Consider the following 12,500-nt stretch of genomic DNA (forward strand, 5'->3'; position numbering starts at 1 on the left):
GTTAGTGTATTAGGGTTAGGGTTGGGTATTAGGTTTGGGTATTAGGGTTAGGGTTGGGTATTAGGGTTAGTGTATTAGGGTTAGGGTTGGGTATTAGGGTTAGTGTATTAGGGTTGGGTATTAGGATTAGGGTTGGGTATTAGGGTTCATGTATTAGGGTTAGGGTTAGGTATTAGGGTTGGGTATTAGAGTTAGTGTATTAGGGTTAGGGTTAGGTATTAGGGTTAGGGTTGCGTATTAGGGTTAGGGTATTAGGGTTGGGTATTAGGTTTAGGGTTGGGTATTAGGGTTAGTGTATTTGGTGCATCCCTAATATATATATATATATAAGTGCCTTTAAGATCCCCACTCCTTAGGGTATATATTTATATGCTTACCCGGGTGCTGCTCCTAGGAAAATGTCCATAAAAGGAAATATAGCAGCGCACTCCTGGGTTTTTTTAAAAAATATATGTAACGTTTTACATCGTGGTACACAATCAACGTTTCGGCTCACATCTAGAGCCTTTATCAAGATTACATAACCCTTCAGATATTGCACTTAAATTTGTTTATATAGCGGTATATATGTAGGGTCCCTTTAAGAGTCATGGGAGTCATCTATTAAAGGGTTTGTTCACCTTTATAATTAACTGTTAGTATGATGTAGAGAGGGATATTCTGAGACAATTTGCAATTGGTTTTCATTTTTTAATATTTGTTGTTTTGACATATTTAGCTTTTTATTCAGCAGCTCTCCAGTTTGCAATTTCAGCAATCTGGTTGCTAGAGTCCATATTCCCCTAGCAACCATGCACTGATTTGAATAAGAGACTGAAATTTGAATAGGAGAGGCCTGAATAGAAAGATGAGTAATAAAAAGTAACAATAACAATACATTTGTAGCCTCACAGAGCGTTTGTTTTTTAGATGGGGTCAGTGACCCCCATTTGAAAGAGTCAGAAGAAGAAGAAGGCAAATAAATAAAAAAAACTATAAAAAAATTAGGACTAATTGAAAAGTTGCTTAGAATTAGCCATTCTATAACATACTAAAAGTTAACTTAAAGATGAGCCTCCCCTTTAAGAGGGTACAGAGCGGAATGTGCCTGATTGGTCCCCATAGGATAGTTATTAAATGTGTGCTCTGGGGTAGGGAGTTGTAGTCGCTGTGCAGACATAGAATTAGGGTTGGGTATTAGGGTTAGGGTTGGGTATTAGGGTTGGGTATTAGGGTTCATGTATTGAGCTGGGGCCACACACACAAACATGGAAATTAGTGTCGAACATTTCACAACTTATTGTGACAAAATAACATTTCCCACTTCCAAGCGTTGAAATTTATCCCATTAACATCAAGAGAAATGGAAACAATTGTCGAGAGGAGATTACAGCCGAGAGCCAAAATCCCATCACTTCTCCACTTTAATCACCGTTATGATAAAGAGGGAAATCTACTGTCATTTTTTCCTCATTTTCCCCAAAATAAATAGCAGTTTTACAAATAGAATAGGAACAAAGAAATGTCCAAAATTAGATCTGTTTCAGCCGCCTGTAAATTGGCCTTCAAGTATCACAATAATGTGACTTGGGATTTTTTTCTGGAGAGTTTATTTTGTGCGTTTCGGGGAGGAGGGGTAATTAAATACATATTATTTTCATGTTCATTCACAGTATCCCACGGCCAATTCCATGAATAATACCCCAGAACACACAGCAGATAAATACAGTGTCAATTCCATGTATAATACCCAGAACACACAGCAGGATAAATACAGGGAAAAGTCCATGTATAATAACTCAGAACACACAGCAGATAAATACAGTACCAATTCCATGTATAATACCCCAGAACCCACAGCAGATAAATACAGGACCAATTCCATGTATAATACCCCAGAACACACAGCAGATAAATACAGTGTCAATTCCATGTATAATACCCAGAATACACAGCAGATAAATACAGTACCAATTCCATGTATAATACCCCAGAACACACAGCAGATAAATACAGTGTCAATTCCATGTATAATACCCCAGAACACACAGCAGGATAAATACAGGACCAATTCCATGTATAATACCCCAGAACACACAGCAGATAAATACAGTGTCAATTCCACGTATAATATCCCAGAACACACAGCAGATAAATACAGTGCCAATTCCATGTATAATACCCCAGAACACACAGCAGGATAAATACAGGGCCAATTCCATGTATAATACCCCAGAACACACAGCAGGATAAATACAGGGCCAATTCCATGTATAATACCCCAGAACACACAGCAGATAAATACAGGGCCAATTCCATGTATAATACCCCAGAACCCACAGCAGGATAAATACAGGGCCAATTCCATGTATAATACCCCAGAACACACAGCAGATAAATACAGGACCAATTCTATGTATAATACCCCAAAACCCACAGCAGATAAATACAGGGCCAATTCCATGTATAATACCCCAGAACACACAGCAGATAAATACAGGGCCAATTCCATGTATAATACCCCAGAACACACAGCAGATAAATACAGAGCCAATTCCATGTGTAATACCCCAGAACACACAGCAGATAAATACAGGACCAATTCCATGTATAATACCCCAGAACACACAGCAGATAAATATATTAACTGTGATTAAAGGTACTTGTGTGCAAAGTCACTTCTTGCACTTGTGTGTAGTTGTGCTTGGCCTTTTCTCCATTAACGGCTTCAATTACATTCCCTCATTAATGGTCTAAAAGTGCCCTGCCCATAGTCTCCCCAATCTCACACCCTCTCCATATCCCCCAGTTAGTTTGATCCCCTGGGCAATTCTGGGGAATGACCTGTGAATAAGAATTAGATAAGCTGAACGTGACCAAGTGATCCCTATAAAAATCACTGCTGGTCAGTATTGGGGGAGGGGGATGGGAGTAGAGTGTGCACCAAGGGGGAGCAGAGAGCTCACACTCATTTTGACTCAATTCCGTCCCCCAGCCATTCTCACAGCTGAGAAGCTGAGCAGTAACATTTAGGGGAGGCTTTGATTGATTGGTGACATTTTCAGCTTTATTTTCCCAGCCGTGCGGTTTCATTGGCCCTAAAGGAACCCATTCATCAAACTGGAAAGTTTTTATTAAAACCAGTCACGGTGCCGAAGGCGCAGGGAATATGTTGTCCTTTCCCATTATGGGCTCACGATTGTTTCCTTTCTCCTATTGAGCCGGACATCTAATTATTCCCAATATAATCACATGAAATAAAACTGGCGGAGGCCATAGAGGCAGTTGGGTTGGGCGCAGGGCTGGTAGTGACCCACTGCTTTGCTCATATGAGAAGTTCTGCTGGAGAGAGTGGGCCGAGCCTCTGGTATGTAAGCCTTTGGGTACAAACACCTACTTCCTCTTTAATACAAATCTGTTGGTTTTAGGGCAGAGCAGTAGGAGAAGGGCCATCACAAACAGCAAGGGGGTTCCACCCCAGTGGCTCCCCAGATTTTAAATCATTGTGATTGTGCCCCATATTCTGCATTACCCATGCCTAGTGATGGGAGAATTGAAAAAATTCGCCAGCGTCAATTTTTTTTTCGAAAAAACAGACACCGGCGTAAAAAACGGCGCAAATTTTTTGCAGTTTCGCGAATTTCGCACAAATTTTTCAGCAAAGCGAAACGGCGCAAATTCGCCCATCAATACCCATGCCCCCTCTTCTGTACAATAAATTCCCCCCTGCCCAAAAGCCCTGGCACTCACTCCCTTACTCAGGTGCCTCCTGGGGGGCAAATTGTGCCAAGAGCCTTTGCAGTTTGTTGAGTTTTCAATTCAAGGGGAAACAATTTATGTCGTTTATTTAATGAACAATTAAGTAACAATTCCTCTGGGCGATGAAAAGAAAATCTGCCGTGAGAAAGTGTCTGTAAGTGCGACATATGGGGAGATGCAAAAACACATTCTGTGGCGCCGTGACAACAGATTGTCAGAACTTCACTCAGAACCAACCCAACGCCTCACTGAAATATCTGCTCTGAGATAAACACACACCAACCAACCCAACCACCAACCAAGGACTGGAGTTAGAATTAACACTTGTGTTGCCAGGGAGTCGTTTGTACGTCTGGGGAATAGAACATGTGAAACAAATGACTGGACTCGTGCCGTGACCTTTAGTAAAGTTCTGATACAGAATCTGCTTCCCTTGTGGCATTAAACAAAGTCTTGTTAGAACTTTAACCTCAAAATTCACGGTTATTATAAGAGCAATCTCCTGTACTGTATGTTTGGGGTTACAGGTAAAACTCAGGGTACCATCTCCTGTACTGTATGTTGAGGGGTTACAGATGATGTTCTTGAAAAGTGAATTGCAAGTAAAACAAAATCCTTGTATTTCATCCATTCTGCCTAAGAACCAATCTGCACTGATTTGTATATGATGTTGTGAGCGATGTCTCGGGCCCCTTGGGGTCCCACCCTGCTGAGTAATTCAGTTTTCCTTCCCAAATGCCCCTGATTTTTAGCCAATCAGGTTGGCTCCTTGGTTTGATTATGTGGAGTTTCTCATTTATGATAACAAATTCTCTCCTTTCATTGTGACACAAATTAATTGTCCTTTGTGAGTCCTTCAAGGGCGGAGCCTCCATGACTTAAAGAATAAAGTACCCCTCTTGTAAAATATAAGGATATTATAAATCACCGAGGAGTTTCATGACCATATAAAAACACGAGGCCGAAGGCCGAGTTATACAGGTCATGGAACTCCGAGGTGACTTCTAATATCCTTATATTTTACAACTGGGGGTACTTTATTTATTATAATACACAGTTTCAGTGAGTCATGTGACAGAAATGACATCAGAACTCACCGTTTATAAGGATATATTTTACAGGATATTCATGGCTTTTGTGTATTATATATATTTATATACACACACACATATATATATTCATGTAAGTGGCACCAGAGAGCGTTTGGATATAAGGTGAAGGCCCAGCAAGGACACGGTCACATAGAAACGTGGGATTTTATTGTTCAACTGCCCATGAGATTGGGGGCTCCCCTGGCACCATAGGGGTCATTTACACAAGTGCATTTCAGATGTAATTCACATGAATATGGAGCTTTCATTAGAGACGGGGGGGGGTACGGAATAACATGGGAATCAGTCAGGTGTCTGTCTGTCTGTCTGTAGTTACCCAGTTACTCTCCCATGTTTAGATTCTCAGTTGTGTTTAGAGCATCACGTTCCTGTAATTCATGTGACAGTTACATAAAGGAGCTGCCAATCACCTGACGCTACAGACTGACAGTCAGAAACATGTGATTAAACCAAGAGACACATCGGATCCTACTTACTGTAAATACAGTTCCCTCCCCTGCACTTTCCTTCCCTCCATCTGCTCCAACACCTTCTTCCCATTAGAGTATTTTTGGGTTCATATATGCAAGAAAATGTCCATTTCTCTCCACATTACACTCTCTCACCCAGAACTATAAACCCAGTGAGAATGAGGAATGAATGGATATTGGGAAGTTGTATCAGGAGTCAGAGGCAGCAGTGCAGAGAAAGGGACAGACACAATGACAGTTACACAGAACTATAAACCCAGTGAGAATGAGGAATGAATGGATATTGGGAAGTTGTATCAGGAGTCAGAGGCAGCAGTGCAGAGAAAGGGACAGACACAATGACAGTTACACAGAACTATAAACCCAGTGAGAATGAGGAATGAATGGATATTGGGAAGTTGTATCAGGAGTCAGAAGCAGCAGTGCAGAGAAGAGAAAGGGACAGACACAATGACAGTTACACAGAACTATAAACCCAGTGAGAATGAGGAATGAATGGATATTGGGAAGTTGTATCAGGAGTCAGAAGCAGCAGTGCAGAGAAGAGAAAGGGACAGACACAATGACAATTACACAGAACTATAAACCCAGTGAGAATGAGGAATGAATGGATATTGGGAAGTTGTATCAGGAGTCAGAAGCAGCAGTGCAGAGAAAGGGACAGACACAATGACAGTTACACAGAACTATAAACCCAGTGAGAATGAGGAATGAATGGATATTGAGAAGTTGTATCAGGAGTCAGAGGCAGCAGTGCAGAGAAGAGAAAGGGACAGACACAATGACAGTTACACAGAACTATAAACCCAGTGAGAATGAGGAATGATTGAATATTGGGAAGTTGTATCAGGAGTCAGAAGCAGCAGTGCAGAGAAAGGGACAGACACAATGACAGTTACACAGAACTATAAACCCAGTGAGAATGAGGAATGAATGGATATTGGGAAGTTGTATCAGGAGTCAGAGGCAGCAGTGCAGAGAAGAGAAAGGGACAGACACAATGACAGTTACACAGAACTATAAACCCAGTGAGAATGAGGAATGAATGGATATTGGGAAGTTGTATCAGGAGTCAGAAGCAGCAGTGCAGAGAAAGGGACAGACACAATGACAGTTACACAGAACTATAAACCCAGTGAGAATGAGGAATGAATGGATATTGGGAAGTTGTATCAGGAGTCAGAGGCAGCAGTGCAGAGAAGAGAAAGGGACAGACACAATGACAGTTACACAGAACTATAAACCCAGTGAGAATGAGGAATGAATGGATATTGGGAAGTTGTATCAGGAGTCAGAAGCAGCAGTGCAGAGAAAGGGACAGACACAATGACAGTTACACAGAACTATAAACCCAGTGAGAATGAGGAATGAATGGATATTGGGAAGTTGTATCAGGAGTCAGAAGCAGCAGTGCAGAGAAAGGGACAGACACAATGACAGTTACACAGAACTATAAACCCAGTGAGATTGAGGAATGAATTACATTTAATGTCATTAGACAACATGTTATCTCTGGGTTAATATCCCCTTTAATCCTTCATTTGAAAACTGTCAGTCTGCCCCCACAGTTACGTCGGTGAGAGGAATGAACAGAAGTCGGAGGAGATTGCGACTCCCGCAGTCACTTTCACTATTTCTCTTTTCTTGGGGAAATTCTGCTCTCGTGACATTTTCTTAAGAGTCGTCAGGGAAGTTGTGATGGAAAGGCGTTAAGAAAAGCGACTCAGTACACTTGTTTTATTGGATTGAGCACAGGAGCTGACATAAATTAGTGCTAAAGATGGCAGCCGGGATGGGGAGCGGTGCCAAGATTTCCTATAACGGAGAGATTAAAGGCAACTCCGCTAACATGACAGAATTCCAGTCGCCAGTTAGAGAGACATCATTATAAAGTAGGTCCCGGGCACAGGGCCCAACTCCGCAATCAGACTGCTGGGCTTGGATCATATATAGATACTGTATATATATATACACATACACGTTATATACACACTCAGGTACATATATATATAGAGAGAGAGAGAGAAACATTAAAAGACAGTGGTATAACAACACTGCCCACATTCCCATGGAGCTCTCCGGAACCATAAATTCACTGAAGCAGTGACTGATGAGAATGTGATAGGAACCTTAGATTGTAAGCTCACGGGAACAGGGACTGATGGGAAAGTGATAGGGACCTTAGATTGTAAGCTCACTGGAACAGGGACTGATGGGAATGTGATAGGGACCTTAGATTGTTAGCTCATTGGGGCAGGGACTGATGGGAATGTGATAGGAACCTTAGATTGTAAGCTCACGGGAACAGGGACTGATGGGAAAGTGATAGGGACCTTAGATTGTAAGCTCACTGGAACAGGGACTGATGGGAATGTGATAGGGACCTTAGATTGTTAGCTCATTGGGGCAGGGACTGATGGGAATGTGATAGGAACCTTAGATTGTAAGCTCACTGGAACAGGTACTGCTGGAAATGTGATAGAGACCTTAGATTGTAAGTTCACTGGGATAGAGACTGTTGGGAATGTGATAGGGACCTTAGATTGTAAACTCACTGGGGCAGGGGCTGATGGGAATGTGATACGGACCTTAGATTGTAAGCTCACTGGGACAGGGACTGATGGGAATGTGATAGGGACCTTAGATTGTAAGCTCACTGGGGCAGGGACTGATGGGAATGTGATAGGGACCTTAGATTGTAAGCTCACTGGGACAGGGACTGATGGGAATGTGATAGGGACCTTAGATTGTAAGCTCAGTGGGGCAGGGACTGATGCGAATGTGATAGGGACCTTAGATTGTAAATTCACTGGGACAGGGACTGATGGAAATGTGATAAGGACATTAGAGTGTAAGATCAGTGGGGCAGGGATTGATTGGAATGTGATAGGGACATTAGATTGTCAGCTCACTTGGTCAGGGACTGATGGGAATGTGATAGGGACCTTAGATTGTAAAATCACTGGGATAGAAACTGTTGGGAATGCGACTAGGACCTTAGATTGTAAGCTCACTGGGACAGTGACTGATGGGAATTGCCTTGATAGGTCCCACAATCCTGAATAAAACACAAAGCCCCAAGCAGGGTTGGAATGGGCCGGTGGGACACCAGGGAAAAAACCCTGTGAAGGAAGAAGACCCCGAGGCACAGGGCACAGCAGCGGGGGGCTTGAGATTACAGTCCCGGTGGGCCTCAGGCAGGGTCCCCTGTCCCCAAGAGCCCTGGCACAAGGCCTATTCATTGAAGTAATGTTGACAAGGGTTTACACTGTCCCTTTAATAACTCTCCCCCCCCAGGTTCCCTTGTCCCAACTCCTGGCTCTCATTTATCCCTTTCATATCTGAGTTGTACTTCCCCTTTAATCATCTCCTGTTTATTACACACACACAAATACCCTTGTCCTTCGGGGCCTGTTGTTATTAACGCCTCGTTTGACTGATCGGTTCTCACTCAGCAGAAAATGTATCATTCTCGTCTGGCTTCCAGATATTTAGCAAATATATTTGGCCCCAAACCGCTCGATGCTTCACCCCATTAATAATTAAGAGGCGCATTACAGAGACGCTCAAAGTCAGATGAGACGAGCAGGTCTGAAGCTACAAATCTCTCACTATTGATCCGGGCGGAATTTAGCAGCTCAAACGGAGAAACTGAAATTGTTACAAAGCACCTCGTTGTCGTTGCACATTAGAGTGAAGAGCATTTCTTCCCCCCAAATTCCCCATTATTCACTTTGCGCCTCACTCACACGCCCCAATATAAAGATACGCGGCCCCCGTTGTACAATTCAGCATCCGAGACTCACTCACCAATCCCACAATCCCCTCCATTAACCTGAGAAAGAGCCAAGTGCATTCTATTAAATGGGGTGCACTGCGGCTCTGGACTGAGAATTAAAATAGACCCTGACATTTCAGGTACATAGAGGCCCAAACAGCCCCCACCAGCCCACTAAATACTGACTTTCTATGGGACCTTATAGCAGCCCCTCTGGTATTTGCCAGAACCCACAGATTACCAGTCCAGGCCTGGTGCAGGACCCATGTTATGTGAATTGAGGGGTGAACACTCCAGAACCCCAGGGATCCTTCCCATTGGCTGCTCCGAGGGTTCCCTCCTCTAATCTGTCAGAGCAGCTCACACTCTGGGATGGAAAGCTCAGCCATGCGGCAACTACTGCCGGGCACATCAGTCTCTGGGAACGTCGGCCTGCGGGTGAGTGGGGGGGGGTCACAATGTACGAAGCTGCTTAACCCCCTGTGCTGGGGCAGAAGGTCACCAGTCTGGAACCCAAGGGGGAGTCATCAACTCTGAATCTCATATAAATTTTATGGAACATGATGGACAGTTGTATAGAACATAGATACACACGTACTTACCTATATATATATATATACATACACACATATATACATATATACACATACATACAGACATATATACAAATACATATATACACATACACACATATATACATATACATAGATAAATACATACACACATATATACATAGATAAATACATATATAAATACACACATATATACACATAAACATACAGAGAAAATAAAAGAAAATGCATTTGATTGAATATATTGGGGGGTAGTTTCTGTAGATCTGGGGCAGAGAAACAAAAGCGCACCCCTTCTTGCACTTACACAGTTCACTTCTGCCCGAGGGTGACCCTAGAATTCACCCACTGTATTTAGACACTTGGGGTCACAACCACTTTATTTCCCTGCAACTTTGAGCCCAGTGGCTTCGCTCTCCCCAGTTCCGCACCGAGACCTAAACACCTTTGTGTATCCGGGACTCCCCCCAGTTCTGATTCATTGACACAAGGGCCCCCCCCCCCCAGTCTCTCTGTGATTCCTTCCTGCAGTTGGTCGGTTTTCAGGTGCAGCACTTTCTGTGCATCGACACATCCATTGCATAAAAACCCGACATATTCCATTGAATTCTATGGCTGCAATTATCTGGGGAAACAGAGTTTAAGATTCTGTAATTGTTTTGAGAAAAGAAGTTTATGTTTTGACTCCCTGCGCCCCAGTCCCCTATTCTCCTGCCCCCCCCCAAGCCTCTCCATCGCCTGACAGACACGGACAGAACATTCCGGTTGCCAAACTGTACAAGTGCCCCACGTGCTCCTGACCCCGTCCCTACGAGACAAAATATTTGTGATTTGATTCCTTGAAGAGTCGATGATGAATTGAACAAAGAAACAGCAACGAGACTCAATCGCGGAATGAGAGTGAAACCCTCAAACTGACAGACACTTAAGGTGGCCATACACGGATAGATCCCTCCGATATGCCCACCTTGAGGTGGGCAATATCGGGCTGATCCGATCGTGGGCCCTAGGGCCCAACGATCGGATCCTAGCGTTCACCAAACGGGCGGTCGGATCGCGGGACCGCATCAACGAACAGATGCGGCCGCGATCCGACGGGATTTTTAACCCCATCCGATCGAGATCTGGCCGACTTTCGGCCAGATCTCGATCGGGGAAGCCCGTCGGGGGCCCCCATACACGGGCCAATAAGCTGCCGACACGGTCTGTCGGCAGCTTTTATCGGCCCGTGTATGGCCACCTTTAGTGGCACTTTCACTTGTAGCTGCACCAGCGAGAGGAGCCTGAGCCTTCATGAGTCGCTCACTGTCAGTGCAATTTCATTTCTAGGGCACCGAGTAATCACCAACTGAAATATATCCCTAAAGAACCTTCCAACGGAACTACAGGAGAAATTGTTCCTTTAGAAAAAAATATGATTCACTTCTCATTTACTGGAAATATCAGCTTCAATGTCACAGAAAGAACTACATTCATAATGAGCAACTACAGATGGAGCCTGTCCAGACAGAGGAGAAGGTGAGGGACACATACAGAATAAGCAACTACTGATGGACCTTCCCAGACAGAGGGGAAGGTGAGGGACACATACAGAATGAGGAACCACAGATGGAGCCTTCCCAGACAGAGGAGAAGGTGAGGGACACATACAGAATGAGGAACCACAGATGGAGCCTGCCCAGACAGAGGAGAAGGTGAGGGACACATACACAATGAGGAACCACAGATGGAGCCTGCCCAGACAGAGGGGAAGGTGAGGGACACATACAGAATGAGGAACCACAGATGGAGCCTTCCCAGACAGAGGAGAAGGTGAGGGACACATACACAATGAGGAACCACAGATGGAGCCTGCCCAGACAGAGGGGAAGGTGAGGGACACATACAGAATTAAGAACCACAGACGGAGCCTTCCTTCCATTTCCTCTCTTTGCTCTCATATAGAAAAGGGGAATATTCGTGGTGCAAGGCACATGATTGGATGAGAACCCACTACTACTACTTGGGCCCATGAGTTTTCCTGGTATCCGTTGGGTCTGACATTGGATAAATGTTACTGTTTAATTCTTTCTCACTTGAAATAATCCTCTTTGTTCTATTAATGTCCAGTTCGGCAGTACATCGATCTGTACAAAAGTAGCGCTTATATAAATATATAAAATATACATAATCCAACTCAAGGGGCTCATTGAGGGGGGTCTAGAATGGGAATGAGAGATTGGTCCTGTTTTGGTCTTTCCAGGTTAGTGGGGGGAGCAGAGGAGACACTTGGCATGGAAAATCTGTGTACTCAGAACCAGCAGTGCAGGGAATAGAAAGGCCATTATTCTAAATATATATTGGAAAATTGATCCACCAGTTGGGCTGAGTTCCCCTTTAAACCTCCCCCCCCTGGACCCAGTATTGCGCAGGAGGCGGCTAATTTACGGCGTCTGCAATATAATTGCGCTGAATGTACAAAGCAGAGATTTGGGCAGATTCATATTAATGGAATGATTACCTGCAGCGCGGGACGCACGGGGCGCAATAAATCTCCCCCATTTGGAGTCAGAGTAAAATTATTGCAAATCAATGGGAACTTTTTAAGGCAAAGTCTGAAATGCAGATTTTTATCAATATCGGCGCTTTCCCCCCCAATCTGCTGTCATTTCACTTTATGTTTTTATGGCGCCTCCTTAAACCAAGAATTAATTAAAGTCCCAAAATACACAAAGATAAAAATGTTATTTTTCCATTTTGTGCAGTTGTGAATAACGAGGTGATAAAAGCGCGGCGCACGTAGAGGATCCGAAGGAGGTTTGTGGGAAGTGAAAAGACAAAATGATATTTA

The sequence above is a fragment of the Xenopus laevis genome, chromosome 7L (assembly GCF_017654675.1).
Source record: "Xenopus laevis strain J_2021 chromosome 7L, Xenopus_laevis_v10.1, whole genome shotgun sequence".
Taxonomy (NCBI): domain Eukaryota; kingdom Metazoa; phylum Chordata; class Amphibia; order Anura; family Pipidae; genus Xenopus; species Xenopus laevis.